The sequence below is a fragment of the Rana temporaria genome, chromosome 12, assembly GCF_905171775.1.
Source record: "Rana temporaria chromosome 12, aRanTem1.1, whole genome shotgun sequence".
Taxonomy (NCBI): domain Eukaryota; kingdom Metazoa; phylum Chordata; class Amphibia; order Anura; family Ranidae; genus Rana; species Rana temporaria.
This window is the reverse complement of record NC_053500.1, coordinates 49,651,665-49,657,316: the sequence shown is the minus strand read 5'-3', so window position 1 is coordinate 49,657,316 and position 5,652 is coordinate 49,651,665. Positions and strand designations below refer to the sequence as shown.

The window sequence follows — 5,652 nt, the reverse complement described above, 5'->3', positions numbered from 1 at the left end:
AATCCTGTCTGAACGACTCTGTGGGTATAAACACACATAGAGGACGAATGGGAGGAAATGAAGATTGCTATTTGTCACCATTTACGACAATAACATTAATAAGACACAATAAATTTACATGGACATAGACAGACAGAGGGAATCCCTGCTACTTACAATAATCCAGCCCACGGTGTGGCTCTGATCCCACTTGTTTTATGCCAGCCTCTCTCTCTCTCCCTCTCTCCCTGTGCCTCTGCTCTCTTCTTCTGGATCTGCTATAGGCTGTTCTTTAAGGACACTTGCATTTCACGTCAGACACAAGGAGACCATGTCTGCGATTTTCCTGACGAATACATATCTATCCTGCAACCTCTGCATTAATTATTTAATGAATCACGTGACAGGGAAGGGGAGGAGGGGGTCTCACTTCCATACACAGAGGACCACTATGACCTTCCACAAAAACATCGGGGTCTCTTTATAGTAAGAACATGCACACCATATGCATGCAACGTATACTTTCTTGTGTCTACATCACCATCAACCAAAACTGACATGCTTTGGGACTGGATAAATTATATATATATATATATATATATATATATATATATATATATATATATATATATATATATATATATATATATATATATATATATATATATATATATATATATATATATTATGCATACAATTACTTTTGAGATAGATATATATACACACAAGCTGACACTAGGGTACACATACTAGCGTTAGGCTCCATGCACACTGGAATACAAAACGTTGCTTCTACAGGAGTTTTGTGTTCTGCCTGTAGAAGCAACTCAATGTTATCCTTTGTGTCCATACACATTAGGACGTTTACAGGCATATGTTTGAGAACAAGAGGCAGGGAAAAAAAAACCTTCTCATTCGCGTTTCTGATTGGAGCTCACTGGCAGAAAAAACGTAAAACTCTCCTAAACTCGTCTGAACTTTGTACAAAAAATGCTCTATATGGACGTGTTTTACTCGAAAAAGAACATACTTTTTATTTTAGCCCAGTGTGAATGGAGCCTCAAAGACAGGCATGTTTGTGTCTACATATAATATAATAATAATAATAATAATAATAAAAAAGTATATATATATATATATATATATATATATATATATATATATATAGTTGCACAAAATGACACTAGGGTACAACGACACTAGGGTACACTTAGAGTAACAAAGACACACCTACTTGCGTCTATATCACCATTAACAATTCAAATTACATTTGATATTGGTATTGATGAAAAGAAAATAATAGTAATAATATATATAGTTGCACAAAATGACACTAGGGTACAAGGATACTGGGGTAAACTTAGTGTAACAAAGGCACACCTACTTGTGTCTGCATCACCAGCACCAAACATAAAATTACATTTGATATTGATGAAAAGAAAATAATAGTAATAATAATTTATATATATATATATATATATATATATATCTGTATGTATATATATATATATATATATATATATATATATATATATATATATATATATATATATATATATATATATATATATATATATATAAATTATTATTACTATTATTTTCTTTTCATCAATTTGAAATGTAATTTTATGTTTGGTGCTGGTGATGCAGACACAATGACACTAGGGTACACTTAGAGCAACAAAGACACACCTACTTGTGTCTACATCACCAGCACCAAACATAAAATTACATTTCAAATTGGTATTGATGAAAATAAAATAATAGTAATAATAAAAAAAATCTATATATTTATTTGCACAAAATTACACTAGGGTACAATGACACAGTACACGTAGCGTTACAAAGACACACATGTTTGTGCCTACATCACCAGCACCACACAAAAAAATGGCATTTGATATTGGTATTGATGAAAAACAAAAAATATGAAATAATAATAATAAGTATTATATATATATATATATATATATATATATATATATAGTTACACAAAATGACACTAGGGTACACTTAGAGTAACAAAGACACACCTACTTGTGTCTACATCACCAACACCAAACATAAAATGACATTATTAATGAAAATTGTGTATATATAGATCTATATGTCTATATATATTCTGTATATATATATATATATATATATATATATATATATATATATATATATATATATATATATATGTGTGTGTAGATATATCTATATTTATATCTATATCTATATATATATCTATATATCTATATCTATATCTATATCTATATATATATATATATATATATATATATATATATATATATATATATATATATATATATATATATATATATCTCTGTATCCAAGTATTGATTTACAAAGATACACCCACTCTCCTTAGTGTACATTAGCAGCACCAAGCACAAATTATCATCATTTGATATTAATCTAAAAAAATGGGAATATTAAAAAAAAAATGATAGTAATGGGAAAAAAGTATATATATATATATATATTGTTATACACTTTGTTGCAAAGATGCTATACACTAGGGTAAACATAAAATTCACAAGCTGTGGTCACAAAGAAGTGTATGCACGTCTTTATATATATTGGAATGACATAATAATGACTTGAAGTGAGATATAGCTTCATATTGGGAAAAAATGGTCAAAAATACACCTTAAAAAAAGATCTGTATTAAAAAACAAAGAATCTAGACGTCTGGATGAGTTCTTCAAAGGGTCTTTTGGGGAGTGCAGGGGTGCAGATAAATGGTAAGTTTATGTAATGAGCAGAAGAGATTGATTTAGGAATTTAAACAAGCTGGTTTTATTGGGTGTCATAAATCTGTCATTGAGGAGGGTGAAGTGGAGAAATCTCTGAGCCTCAGCCTGGGCTCAGAACAATAGTGAATCTCTTCCTGCTATTCATTTTGACTATCTCTTCTCCACATTCACACATTCTCTCCGTTTTTTTATCAGTGCTTTGTAGGTGGACACGAATATACTTTTTTTTTTCTTTTTGTCTGTAGTAGAAAAAAAAACACATAAAAAAACCGCTAAAAAGAATACTTTGTGAATTTTAAATTGCTTTGAAATTTGGCACCAAGGTAAAAGGTCCTGGCATCAAAATGGATAATGTTTCTTCAGCTTTGGGGGAACATATATATAATAGCTACAGCATGTAGATCATATATATAAGTGGATATATATACACGGGCTGTCTTTCTAAAGGAGTGAAGAACCTTCACTCAATAAATTGTGAGAATATTAATTTCGTTTATTCAATCAGGTGAGAAGCAAATGCATTAATCTACTCATGATTGGGTATTCAAAGTGAACATGCATTTTCTTCTTACCTGATTTGTTAATAAAAACGAAAATGCACACTAGGCTGGAAATGCATGTTCCATTGTCTTGTACAATTTTCCTTTAGATTTACCAGAAAACATATAATATGAGGTCAAAACGAAACAGCTTTCAATTGCATCCAATTCGGCAGACCCTTGCACTATATAGTTTAAGGTAAATCTAAAGGAAAGTTGTACAAGATAATTGAACATGTATGGCCAGCCTAAGATTCTCAGATCCTTCGGTTAAATCAGCCTCATATGCTGTGTGCTGTGTATGGTATGTACTTGTGTATGGATCCCCCACACACCCAAAACTAACAGAATATTATGATAGCTATTTACAGGGCTTTTTTTTCAGGGGGAACTTGGGGGGAACTCAGTTCCACCACCTTTGGCTCAGACACTTTGGTGCCCACTCACCACAATCACTTGTAAACATAGAAGTCTGGTTTCTGTGTTTACAAGTGACAGCTCTGCACTCTGTGTGTAAGCCCCTGAACTCTGCAGTCTGTATGTAATGCAATCCTGGTATTTAATTCCCCTTTAGGACCCTTCTACTGTTTGTGAAATCTGAACGGGGTCGTGGTTGAGTTCCTGCACCTATTTTCTGAGAAAAAAAGCTCTGGCTATTTACTTTTGAAAAAAGAAAGAACAATGTAGTAGGTGCAGTGCTAACCCTAGAGCGCGTGACAGCCTATGTTGGCGTTTTTCTTTTATTTGGTATGCAAGATATTATAGCCATACATAGGATGCAGCCAGATCCTTGCACAATGCATTCACCTTTAGATCTGCAGCTCTGAACTTTGTGGAAATCTTGGAGTTTTGGTGCTTTGCTCTGTGTAGGAGATGTTAAACACAGCTTTGTCCGACCTCGCAGAGGTCATGGGGTTTCCTGGGTCATTCTCTGCTCATTACACTGTCTTGCCCTGCAGATGAACTCACTGCTCATTCCTTTCCTGCATTCCTTGCCTTTTTTTTCTTTTAACCCATGCACATATTTACTTGACCCAAATATAGGCTGTGATCACCCCAAAAATAGGCGACATTTCTACTGGAACAAATGAACCAAGAGCAGAAAGAGTGCAATAAGTCCTACATTTTACTACAGCCAACTACCTTCATAAAACATTATCATAATAATATCTAAGGTGGCCTAGAAATAGTTACTAAATTATGCATAAAGGGGACTTAAAGACTGTGTAACATAACAATAGCATAAGATGCAACATAAATAAATAAATAAACAAAAACACCAGATAAGCAGCTTGCTTGGATTTGTCCTGATACATTGAAATCACGACTTCAAAGGGTTTTTTTTTTTTTTGTTTGAAACACAAATGTGACAGGAGGTAATAAAGCAATAAAATGTTAGTGGGCTTGACAGGGCTGTGTTACCTTGAGCGATACCGGATCCTGGTCTCAAGGCTTCCAATTTCCTAGCCATGTTTGTAGAACTTTTCCCGGAGTCGACAGAAGGGGAGAAAAAAAAAAAAAAAAGAACTAGATGCTCTAATTCAGACTTTCTCTGGAGGATCCAAGAAACCCCTTTCTCCTTTTTTTTTCTCCCAACATACGGTCCGCGCAGATCTTCTGTTGAATAACAAAGACATGGGGTAAGTATTTTTTTTTAACGAGTGATTAATGATTTTTCTGCATAATTTTCACATTTTTCTTGGGACTCTGTCTACCAATAATGGTTGTGAACTTTACATTCAGCATTGCCCATTCTGTTTCTGAAAAAAAGACCATCTTGTATTTCTTTCTCACGACAAAAAAAAAGGAGCAAATGGGGAGAAGAGCTGCAGATGTAGACTTTAATTCAGAAGCTGGGATTTAATTTTTAACCGACTCAATTTAAAACATTTAAATGCATTAAAAAACAATCTGTTATTACCTATGTTTTACATTTGTACCCACCTGTCTAATATGTATCTGTTACATGTATTAAATGAGTATTCCAAGAGGTTTACAATTTTAAAATATACTATGAACCTTGAAGCAAATGGCAAATTAAAAAAAATAAAATAAATAAAGAATAATAAAAATCATATTTAGTTCAGAGTTGAAATTCGGTAAGAGAGAGAAAATGAAAATTAATACAAGGCCGTATCTCACAAAAGAAGCCATTTGTCTTCTTGATTATCTATTTGCTTGTCAGGGTTTGAGCTATTGCAGTGGCCAAGCTCCTTTGTAATATAAAAAACACAACGAAAAAAAAAGGGGGAAAAATGGAAACACTGAGAAACATCTGTGCAAAAAAAAAAATCAAACAACTCATTAAATGCAGACATTTTTACACTTTTTAACCTGATAATAAAATTGTGTTAGCAATAGCCTAGGTT

The 5,652-nt window shown here is 32.7% G+C and overlaps 1 protein-coding gene across 2 annotated transcripts in view; it reads right to left on the bottom strand.

Annotated features, from left to right (window-relative positions):
* HOXB3 (homeobox B3) overlaps positions 1-4,861 on the bottom strand; it is a 45,845-nt gene extending 40,984 nt beyond the window's left edge. The window contains exon 1 of one of the 2 annotated variants that reach the window (XM_040331493.1): positions 4,706-4,861. The gene's annotated coding sequence lies outside the window, so the exon portion shown is untranslated. Of the gene's footprint in view, positions 1-156; positions 370-4,705 lie in introns of those variants that run through there. The other variant, XM_040331494.1, reaches the window with a different exon arrangement.
* Positions 4,862-5,652: the final 791 nt, after the last annotated feature.